Raw genomic sequence first — 12398 nt, 5'->3', positions numbered from 1 at the left:
CCTCCTTTGTAAGCACTTCTTTCTGCACTTTTGTTATTGACTCATTCAGCTTTGCATTGAGTGTGTTTGAAATTTTTGTCGAGATTTTTGACAAGAAAGTTTTCTTGTCAATTCTTCCACATTCCTTCCAAAACAAGTTCTAAATGCCCACAGACAACCTGGTTAGATTCACTTAAAACAATAGTCTAACTTTTTTAAAAAACATATTTTGTTTTGTTTTGTTTTGTTTTTCGAGACAGTGTTTCTCTGTGTCCTGGCTGTCCTGGAAACTCACTCTGTAGACCAGGCTGGCCTCGAACTCAGAAATCTGCCTGCCTCTGCCTCCCAAGTGCTGGGATTAAAGGCGTGTGCCACCACCGCCTGGCAAAAACATATTTCTTATATTAGGATTTTCACCTGGCTGTTATAAATTACTCCTGAGAAAAGTGACTTAGGGCACAAAAAAGTTTATTTAACATTGAAGAATACAGTCCATAAAATACAGGCATCTGAAGTGACTGGCGATTCACACATTATCAGAACTAGAGTGATGTATAGCTGTGTCATAGCTCCCTCCTTCTACTAATATGGTTCCCTATGTGATTCATAAAAATTCTGCCTCCCGAGTAGGTGGGTGTGTTGATTTGAAAGTCACTGGGCCCTATAGGCTCACGTGTTTGAAAGCTTCATCCCAGCTTAGTGAACATATCTGGAAGGAATTAAGAGAAGCCTTGATGTAAGAGGTGTGTCACTGGGGGATGGTCTTTGGGGTGTCAAAAGCCCATGTCAGGCATTGTGTCTGTCTTTCTACTTTAGCTACATTCTAGTAGCTAAAACATTCAGCTACTGCTCCACCAACATGCCTTATTCCCTCCATGGATAATGATTGGCTAACCTTTTAAATGTGTAACCATGCTCTAATTATATGATTTCTTTACTAATAGCTGCCTTGGCCATTAAGTCTCTTCGCAGCAGTAAAATAGTAACTAAGACGGTGCATCTCCTTTCCTTACAATAAGAACTCAAGCTAGAATCCCACAGGTCTTCTTGGGTATACCTTATCTTCATAATTGCTTAGAGGTGTCTTCAGTAGCTTCTGTCCTGGGTGATTCTGCATCCCATCAACCTGGCAGTTAAAACTAACCATCCTCCTGTGCACTGTTTTAGGAGCCTGTGGCCTTTGAGGATGTGGCTGTGAGCTTCACCTCAGGAGAGTGGACTTTGTTGGATTCCAGTCAGAAGAAGCTCTACAGAGATGTGATGAAGGAGACCTTTATGAACCTGATCTCTTTAGGTAAAAAGCAGAAACAAAAACCAACATGACACCATGCCTCCATTGCATATTCAGTCAGAGAACAATTGTTTTCCTGGTTTATGTGTGTAGTGGTGTGATTTGAATTCCTGAAGGAACCATATGCTGAATTAGTGCATATAATCCATGTCATAAGAGCTAGATTTCAATCTTCTTTTAATGTTGAATATGTCATAATGAATTCTTTGGGTTTATTTCTAGAGAAAACACGAGAAGAAAATATTGAAGATGACCACAACGATCTCAGCTGAAATTTGGGGTAATATATTCAGTAGAAAGCAATTTACAGCTGGGTGGTTGGTGGCTTATGCATTTAATCCCAGCACTAAAGAGGCAGAAGCAGGCAAATTTCTGATTGTGAGGCCAGCTTGGTACAAACTGAGTTCCAGGCCAGCCAGAGATACACAAAGAAACTCTTATCTTGAAAAACAAAATCAAGCAAACAAACAAAAGAAGAAAGCAACTTATATCAAACATTTGGGAGTGGTAGGCCAATACAATAAACATTTGGGAGTGGTAGGCCAACCGAGAACCTACCAAATCATCCGAATATCTCTCACTGCAAATTGATTCTATACAAATTTTTGTAAACAGAACATTGAATTGTGTCATTCGATATTTGAATATCTCACCTGTGTAATCTATGAACATCACCAACACATGGTGCAACGGTAAGCTCTGATAAAGCATTTCCAGTGCTTTATGTACAAAAAACTTCCCTTCATATCTGGAAGTATTTAATATATTTCTATATATTCTTCTGGGCTTTGGATATAAGTGTTGTGTTTTGTTTGCTTTTGTTTGCTGTGACATAAACAACCTGGTGTGCAGCTCACTTTCACTTATACTCCCTTGTCACAGTCCCACTGTAAATGGAAGCCAGGGCAGGAACTCCGGCCTGGCAGGAATCTGGAGCAGAGGTGATGGAGCAATGCTCTTCTCTGGTGTGTTCCTTGTCCCTTACTCAGCTACCTGCCTTATTCAACCCAGGTCACCTCTAGGTGCACACTACCCACAGTGGGCTGACTGACATCAGTCAGTAATCATGAAAATGACTCCACAGACATGCCTACTAGTAATCTGATGTTGTGAACCGAGCTGCCCCATGTTTGGGGGCCAAAAATGTCACGGACCACTCTATCAGTGTTGGAACCCACACTGCCAAAAGCCTTGGGGGCTAAGTTGTTAGAGCCTGCACTGCCCAAGCTGCTCCGGTCAGCGGGTCGGGGTTCAGCAAGAGAGAGAGTGAGGACGGACTTAAAGAATGGAGACCAGACAGAGTGTGATTCAATCCTGTTTATTCTTCAGTCTCTCTTCTTCTCCAAGTCCCAAGTCTTGAGTTCCTAGTCCCTAGTGCCTCCAAGTTCCAAGTTACTTCTTCCAAGTGCTAAGTGCCTAATGCCTAATAATTCTTCTTTCCAAGTTCTCTAGTCCAAGTGTCTTCTTCCTCAATGCCTAATTCCTACTCCAAGTTGTACTCTAAGTTGTACTCTCTAACCTAATTCCTAGTCCAAGTTGTACTGAACTCTTCTGTCTGCCTCTTGCCTTTTATATGTCTCACTTCTAAGCCACGCCTCTAAGTCATGCCTTTAAGTCATGCCCTTAGGCCTTGTCTCTAAATCTGATCTCTAAGTCACACCCTTAAGTCTCAGCTCTAAATCACAAGCTTTAAGTCTCACACACCCAAGGGAAGATCCTGGGTATCTAAACCAAGATGTTATCAGAGTGTGCTCAGCCTGTTGCAGGCTGATGTAATCAAGTCTCTTTTCAGGGTATATGGCTCAAGATGGCTGCAAGGATGATAGCCGCCTTCTGTTGGCTCCCCACAGTCTGATAGAGCCATTTTCTCTATTGATGTTCCCTCTTAGATGTGTGTCTTAGTTTGTGAAATGCTAACCAGGAAAATTGATCCATTTGCAGTGTGACACACAAATAAGTCACTATTAATCCACAGCTTTTCATATCTTATTTGTCCCCAAATACTCTTAATATCACAGTTTTAAAAAAGCATAATATGACATTAGAAATCTCTCTGTGTTAAAGAACTCTGACAATTTAAATGGTCAGTCTCTGTAAAATATCAGTGTCTCATTAAAAGCCCAAAAGGTCTCTACTGTGAGCTCCTGAAAAATCTTAACCAAATTTGTGCTTCTCCTTTCAAGAAGAAAAAGGCTGACTTCCACTTAGATCCACGCAAAATCCAAATTCTATAGTGTGAATCATGTGCTTCACCTCCATATTTGGAATCCGCTCACAATCTCGTGATCTCCAGAGTGTTTTTGCTTGATTTGCCCTTTTGGTTCTGCCATGCACAGAACACATAATGTGACTGATAGGCTCAGACCAGCTCCACTGCACAGCTCCTACAGTCTGTGGTAATCTTTTCTTGGTATCTATCTGTCTAATATGCCAGAGGCTCCCCACATTGTACCTTCACCAATGGCATCTCCTCAGGGACTCCAACCCTCCACTTGGGGCCACTCATCAGCTTCTCCATAGTCTTTTCTATCCTGGTGTTTTCCAACTCAACACCAAACCTGCAGCTTCAGTAATGGCCTCTCCTGGACTTTTCTGGTGTTAAGCCTTAGTTTATACCAAGACTCCTTCAGTCCAGCAGCTGTCAGAATGCCAAAACCAGTATTGCTTGGGGGGGACAAATCTTGTAAACTATCCATAATCTCAGCCAACTTGAGACCTGGACAAGCCAATCTGATTGAGGCATTTTCTCAATTAAGGGTTCATATTCTTAGATGAGCATAGGTCAGGTGGAGTTGGCAGGGGAGGGGGGTGGGGGGGGGAACTAGCCAACACTGGCTGAGTGTTACAAATGTCAAAATGCCACAGTGTTACACAATTTTATGTGATTGTTATTATTGCCAATTAACACCAGGCCTTTTGCCTAAATGTTCACTCTTTTTATGTCCTTTAATTATTTATGTGTATGCTTATGTTTGCTTATGCACACCATTTGTGTAAAAAAAATATTCATGGATGCCAGAAGCGGGCAACAGATCCTTCAGCGCAAGAGTAACAGGAATTTATGAACCTCCACATAGATGCTGGTCATCAAACTCTGGTGAGCTTGAAGAAACAGGAAGTGTTTGTCGCCTCCAACCTGTGTGTGTTACAGCTCCTTTGTAATTCTTTAAGAAGTAAAGCCAATACTCTACTTCTTTACACCTGGCAGGGTCTTTACATGTCATGTATAGATTCCTTAACATTGGAGGCATTCCGCTGGTGCCCCTGGGATAGTATAGTTACAGAAGTCCACCCAAGCCAGCCTCAGATTTTTCTCTTATCTACAGTAATGCTGTCCTCATTTTTTGCAGAAGTCAGGTGGTTGAGAAAGACTATGGATATGAATGTGATAATCTGCGTGATGGAAACAGGGAGCCTATTCCAGAGACTGTGGTAAATAAAGACATGTCTCCTGCGCAAACAGTAAACCAAAGCAGATTTCAAGCAGGAAACATCATTGGACATTCGTCCTCACAAGCTTATCTCGGAGACGAAGCTGGATCGAAAGAATCTCAATGTCAGGAAAACTCTGACAAAGGCTTTTAGACATCAGAAAGATCAGGAAAATATCAGTCCCTTCTGAATCACTTCAGGTACTTCAATTGTCTAGAGAGAAACGGTGTAAGGAAGCATGTAGCAGCCGTCCTTCTTATCAGTCTCATGAGACAACACAAAGAAGAGATAAACTCAACCAGACCATACTTAGGTGCACATATGACCAGAAAGATGATGGACTTCATACAGAATTGAAACCATATGAGTGTAAGCACTCTGAAGAAACCTTCCTGGAGTCCAGTGGCTTCATCAACCACAAAAAAAGTCATATTGGAGAGAAAAGTTACATTTGTAAGCAGTGTGGAAAAACCTTTAGATACACAAAGTGTTTTGAGAAACATAAAATAACTCACACAGGAATGAAGCTTTATGCATGTAAGCATTGTGGAAAAGCCTTCGCCAGCTCCAGTAACTGTAGGATTCATGAGAGCAGTCACTCTGCAGACAAGCCCTGTGCGTGTAAGCATTGTGGAAAAACCGTTCATGAAAGAATTCACACTGGAGAGAAACCTTATTGTGTAGGCATTGTGACAAAACCTTTGCCATTCTGAGTTCTCATAACAGTCATGAAAGAATTCACACTGGAGAGAAGTCGTATGGATGTAAGCATTATGAAAGAACCTTCACCAGCGCCAGCTGGCGTAACATTCATGAAAAGGGTCACACTGGACAGAAGCCTTATGCATGTAAGCACTGTGAGAAAACCTTCTTCAGCTCTGGCCCTCGTGACTCTCATGAAAGAAGTCACTCTGGAGTGAAACCCTTTGCTTGTAAAACATGTGGGAAAATGTTCCTTCTCTCACACCATCTTATCACGCATGAAAGAACTCACACGGGAGAGAAGCCTTACGCTTGTAGACTTTGTGGAAAAGTCTTCACCAGTTCCAGTTGGTGTAACACTCATGAAAGAGTACACAAAATGAAGAAGCTCTATGCATGTAGGCACTGTGGGAAAACTTTCACCTTACCTAGTCTGCGTAACATTCATGAAATAATTCACAAGGTGAAGAAGCCTTACTATGCCTGTAGGCATTGTGGGAAGGCTTTCAACAGTTCCAAGAGATGTAAAATTCATGAAAAAAACACACACCAGAGAGAAGGTTTATGCATGTAAGTATTGTGAGAAAGCCTTCATCAGTTCTTATTATTGTAACATTCATGGAAGAATTCACACTGGAGAGAAGCCTTACTCATGTAAACGTTGTGGGAAAGCCTTCACCCGCTCCCTTTACCATAACAGGCACGAAAGAATTCACACTGGAGAGAAGCCTTATGCGTGTAAGCATTGTGGAAAAACCTTCTCTGGTTCTTATTATGCTAACATTCATGAAGGAATTCACTCTGGAAAGAAACCTTACACATGTCAGCATTGTGGACAAAGCCTTCAGTAGTTCTTTTTGTCTTAATAGGCACTTAAGAATTCACTCTGAAAAGAAGCCCTATGCATGTAAGCATTGTAACAAAACCTTTTCCAGTTTGACCTCCTGTCACACTCATGAAAGAACTCACACTAGAGAGAAGCCTTATAGATGTAAGCACTGTGGGAAAGCCTTCACAGGAACTCACACTGGAGAGAAGCCTTACGGTGCATGCAAGCATTGTGGGAAAACTTTCACCACTTCCAGTTGGCGTGACACTCATGAAAGACTTCACACTAGACAGTAGGTTAATGGATGCAAGCGTGTGTTGGGCTCCATTTTGGCCCTGGTTTGGGCCTTAAAGACAAACCCGAGCCTGGCTCAAGTTTTGAGACCTGTCTTAGTCACTTCCGTCCTGGAGTGATTCAACAGGACCTGTTTAGCCCTGCCTCTGCCCACTGTTGCTGATGTAGAGCTTCACAATTGGCCCTGTCAGTCACCCCACACCCTCCGTCACCCTTCCCTGCCCCCTACATCATCTCACCCCTCTAAAACTCCTCCTCCCTATGCTCAAAGTTTATATAAACAAGAGGTTGTTACATTAAAGTTGAGTTCCTGCTCGACAAGACTCCCGGCCGAGTGTGTTTCTTTGGGCCACTCAAACTCACCATCCCGCTCAGCCCCGGAGAGACCAGGCCAGACCGAGACTTCTTTCTCCTCTCGCCTGGACCTGCTGGCTGTAAGAAGCTGACAAGCGTGTGAAAAGCCCTCACTAGTCCCATGCCAGTTCCATGGCTACAAGAATCAAGAAAGGATTCATGCTGGTGAGAAACTGTCAGTAACCATGTGAGAAAATGTTCTGTTGTTCTCATCATTTGATCAAGTGTAAAATCTCATATTGGAGAGAAATATTACTAGTGTCTGCATTGTGAAGAAGCCTTCACTACCTCAAACTTCTATGGCATTCCTGGGACAACTCACACTGGATAGAAGCCTTGGGCATGTAAGCCCTGTGCAGAAGCCCTCAGCAGTTCCAGCTGCTATCGAATTCATAAAAGAATCCAGCCTAAAGACAAGCCTTGCAGGTCTAACCATGTGGGAAAGCCTTTAGCACCCTTAGTTCCTATTGCACTCATACAGTAATTTCACAGTGGTGAGAAACAAATGTGGGAAATAATTCATAGCGTTTAGAAAGCACTGCCCATGCAAGCAGTGTGTGCCTGCATGTCTATGTTCTCACCCTTCAAGGACCATTGCAGACTTTGGATGCAGGACTTGGAAGGATTGAGCTGAATCTAATGCCAGAGTCACCTTCATTTAGTCTAACTTTCATTGTAAGAGATAGATACAATGCAAGCTGCCAATGAGGGAAGCAATCGATAGCTCTCCCCAGCTATGACTTAGGTTGTGTTTGAATGAGAATGGCCCCTATAGACTCCTATATTGAATGTCTGATTACCAGTTAGTGGAAATGTTGGGAAGGATTAGAAGATGTGGCCTAGTTGGAGAGGGTGTGCACTGATGTAGATGGCTTTGAGATTTCAAAGCTCACACTGCTCCAAGTTAGCTCTTTCTGGCTCTAACTTCCATATCACAATGTAAACTCTTGGCCACTGCTCATTGCTGTGCTTGCCTGCCATAATAAACATGGGCTCTAACCTCTGGAACCATGAGTGCCAATAAATCACTTTTTTCCGTAAGTTGTTTTGGTTGTGATGTCTCTTCACGGCAATAGGAAATTAACTAAGAGCCATATGAACCCAAAGAGTGATCAGTCCGGCAATAGAGTTAAAGTTGTCTATATGTTGTTGGTAACCAGCTACTGTATAATGGCCTGCTCCATAGGAGGGAAATGACACCTTGTACTAGAAACCTAGTCAACCAACCAGGATAGCAAAGGCATGCATTTTAAAGAACCTACTTCTGCCACTTTACTAGGCCAACATAATTTCTGAATTTTAAGACATATCTTTATACTCACAGAGTATGGCTCATACCTTTCTTTAAGTTAACTCTTTATAAAACAAACAAAACCACAATAGTTTATAATGTAGAGGTCAACTGATGGTCGGAATCCCAGGCCCACTAAGTACATCGATACAATGTAACTCCTACACCTGAGGCTCGGATGATTCTCAAAGGAGTGGCAAGATTTTAAGAAACCAGGCTTCTGTGATGTTTTGAGTGAGACTGTGTCTCTTAGAAATGACAGAGAAGCTACCCCTATAATACCTCAACAACATAGCTGGCAATCAAGAATATTGCCAATAACAATAGACAGGGTAGGGGGAGATGTCATATGGAACTCCTCCTAGACAAAGAATTATAAGCCATTAATGAAAGAGGGAGAAGTACCATCTCCCAGGTATGAGTCCTGTAATTGGTTATTCAATACAGAGTAATGTGCTCTTGAAACTGTATACACCCAAACTAGAAGAATAATATGGGGGGATAGTAATGTTTATACAGCTATAAATATTTATGTGACAATAAAGACAAATATTCCATCAATTGCAGAAGATGTGGGGACATGGGAGGTGTTGGAAGGGGGAAGGGGAAATGTGGTCGTTATTTAATTAGACTTTAAAGGGGGTGGAAGGTAGGCTCAGCAATGGTTAGTGCTTACTCTGTTTCAGAGAACTCGGGCTCAGTTTACGTACACACACATGGTAGGCTACAGCTGTCTACAATTCCAGTTTTAAGGCATTCAGTGCCTCCTGGGAAGTCTGCAGGGTCTTGCAAGCACATACAGAGAAACACATAAAATATGTACATCATTAAATTTAGAAAGCATTTGCTGTAAGTTTGGTGTGATTTCTGCTTACCTGCCATTTCTGTTGCTTGGAAACCCGAGGCAAAGAAACTCTCCGACAATAACAAGTATATAGGAAATGATTTGCTGCCCCATCCAGCAGGGCATTAAACAGGGGTCCGGGAGGTCACCTGAAAGAGAGAAGGGGGGAAACAGGCAGACACAAAGAACAGCAGCTTGTCTATAGGCTGATCAAACTACCCTGTTTTTCTTTTTCACACAGGGGTTATATACACAAAAAGGCAGGATGTGGGGAAGGGGATGACGCAGGAGCGTAGCTGTTCAGGAGGAGTACAGATTCTTCCAGAACAGGGTATCAGCTGGGTGAAGGTTCAAGGGACAGGTCACTATGACTCCATCTATGATTCACTTGTCCTTATCTTGGTTGGTACTATCCACCAAGGCTACCCCAGGTCTATGACTATCCACAAGACCTATGACTACTTGTTCTCATCCAGGCTGGTAAATTTCCACCAAAGCTGCCTATTTACAATATCTTATAGCTATCTGTTTCAGTGTTTTCCTGCAGAGACCCAAGACTGTGTTAGCAGGCTGACTTAGGCCTATTACTGATTTTAGGCCTTCAGTGTATAAGCTGCCCCTGACAATTCACTGCCTGGGGAAATTGATGGTGATGAAGAGCATTGGCTTCACCTCCAGAGCTCTTTGCCTTGTTTCCCAGCACGGGAATCAGGTAACTTGCACCCACTTGTCACTCTAGTTTCAGGGGATCTGACTACCTTCCTACCTCCTCTGGCTCTCCACAAGTATGCACACAATTGTGTTCACACTCATACACATAATTGAGACTTCAAGGAGGTGGTTCATTGCTAAAGAACACTGATCTTTCAGGTGAAGTGAGCTTGTAAGACCCCCCCCCCCCCCCCCGCAAGGGGACCCTCACCCAAGTCCGGACCTGCACGCCCCAAGGACACACGAGAGACCTTCTTGATGCAATTGCAGAGGAGGTTTAATGACGAGGGCCCTCGGGCTGGAACATATCTCACACAGGAGATAGAGGTTCCGGCCCTGGACCCAGGGAACTTGGGATATTTATCGGTAGGGGTTGGGGAGAGCGGGAAAATTTGGCGCGGTTACATATGATTGGATATTTCAAACATCAGCAACTTGCAGAACTGGCAGAACTTGCAGAAACTCGGACCTCCCAGAAAAGGGAGGGAGAGAAAAGTAAACACCAGATAGCCCATTACTCACTTGGGCTTGTTTGGACTTGTCTGGGCATGTCCTTGTATGCCTTTATTTTTTGTCACCCTGCCCCTGCAGGGGCTTAATATTTTTATTATGACTATATTTAACAAATTGTTGGTGGTCTTTGCTGACCATGAATTTTGTTATTGTTACAATGCTGCTTTCAAATTTTGTTCTCACAAGCTCTGTGTGTGTGTGTGCGCAGCGCGGCGTGCATTTCTGGCTTTCTTAAATCAAAAATCAGGTGTCCCACAGGTATGTGGATTTATGTCTGGGTCTTTTATTTGATTCATTGATCAAGATGTCTGTTTTTATTTCAATACTGTGCTTCCCTGGTCAGAATGACCAGGTTACCAGGGAATGCCTGCTGAAGTTGAGAGCTGAGATAAAGCAATGAATGTGGAGGTGGGAATTAAGAGGGTAAGAGCTATGTAGTTCCCTGGAGATGGGGGACAGGAGAGAAGGGAGGCCTTATCAGGTGGTCTGCTGTAAAGCCCAGAGTGAGACTCCTGTATTCAACTTGGAAGAACCGAGAGAGAGAGAGAGAGAGAGAGAGAGAGAGAGAGAGAGAGAGAGAGAGAGGTGTGAAGATCTGTAGGCTTACTTGCTTCCTAATTCAGAGTGGTTTAAGGGTTCCCAGACTTTGCCTGCTTGAGTTGGGGGCTGGGATAAAGCAGTGAGAGTGGGGAGGGAGGTTGGAACTAGAAGATCTAGGGGATACATTAGAGATGGGGGAGGGGCGCGATTCCAAAGGTGTTCAGATGCAGAGCTGAGAGTGAGACTAGAGGACTGGATCTGGAGGAGCAGAGAAAATAAAGATCTGCAGTCTTCCCTGGCAGGAGTGGCCTGTGTGCTAGCAGAGGGTGCCTCAGGAGTTAGGGGCTGGGGTGAAGGAGAGAGTAGAAAGAGGGAGGTTAGGATGGCATTTCTGTGGGATTCACTGAACATGGCAATCAGGAGAGAGCGGAGAAGGGCAGGTGTTCTGTTGCAGAGCTGGGAATTTGGGTGATTTGATTTGGAGAAGTAGAAGGAAAATTGAAGATACGCGCAGTTAATCTACCTGCTTCCAGGGTAGGAGTGGCCTGTGCGTTCCAGGAAGTGGCTTGTTATTTTTTAAGCAGATGAATATAGAGCATAACAAATGGTGTGGTCCAAGTTTACCCATAGATAATTGTTCAAGAAGGATACCCACATGGTAATAGGTGCATATTTGTAAAAAGACTGAGTGCCTGGCCCAAGCCAAGTAGCATCTCAGGTTGCTCTGTTTTCCTTATGCTCGTCTGCCTCACTGTTGCCCAGAGCTTAGGACTAAGCTTGTTATCAATTTCAGCTGCTCTGCTTCTGTAGAATTTTCGCTTGCTCCCGTTCTTGTCCTCTACCAAAGTACCTGACAATCTTTAAATTCACGTTCATTCAGGCTCCTGCTGTAGCGCACAATGAAGTTCTATGCTTGAGGATAACAGCACAGGGATAGCTCTTACTCCGGTTCCTGAAGAGTACTTGTTCCCCACGGATCCCTGTTCCTTCTTGTTCCATGTCTCCTCTGCAAGCATTTCTGTCATTGAAATCTCTACCAGAATGATGTATTGGGCTTTGCTTTCAGTGTATTTTAGGTTTGTCCTTTAAAAAAAACAAAACAAAAAACAAAACAAAAAAACAAAACAACAACAAAAAAAAAAACTTCCCTTGCTAATTCTTCTCCATTCCCTCCAAAATTACTTATGGCTCTGGCCCCAATTTTTTGTATCTATTTCTTATGTTTTTCAACTTGGTGGATAACTATGCAGATATAAGTGACATAAGGTAGAATGAGTTTTCCTTCATTCCTTGGCGTACAATCTACAGAAAGCAGGACTGTAAAGCAACTGGTCAAGTCACATCCACAATTGAGTAGAGTGATACAGGAGTGACTGCTGTCAGTTGCCGTCTGAAATATTGCAATCCAGGATGCAATCCATACAATGCCGTCTCTTAGTGGGGAGGTGCATTGGTTTGAATGTGACTGTCCTCCACAGGCACATGTGTTTGAATGCTTGGTCCCCAGGTAGTGCAACTGTTTGGGAAGGACGTTCCTTTGCTGTAGGTGTGGCTTTGAGATTTCAAAAGTCCCTGTCTGACTCTTTGCTACCTTTAGACATGGAAAGCAGCTGCTGCT

At 43.3% G+C, this 12398-nt stretch overlaps 1 pseudogene; it reads left to right on the top strand.

Moving 5' to 3' along the window:
* Positions 1–566: 566 nt before the first annotated feature.
* LOC143436474 (uncharacterized) lies at positions 567–6281 on the top strand (annotated as a pseudogene).
* Positions 6282–12398: the final 6117 nt, after the last annotated feature.

This window comes from Arvicanthis niloticus, chromosome 22, assembly GCF_011762505.2.
Source record: "Arvicanthis niloticus isolate mArvNil1 chromosome 22, mArvNil1.pat.X, whole genome shotgun sequence".
NCBI classification, from domain to species: domain Eukaryota; kingdom Metazoa; phylum Chordata; class Mammalia; order Rodentia; family Muridae; genus Arvicanthis; species Arvicanthis niloticus.
The sequence above is the reverse complement of the archived record's forward strand: the minus strand, read 5'-3'. Positions and strand labels throughout refer to the sequence as shown.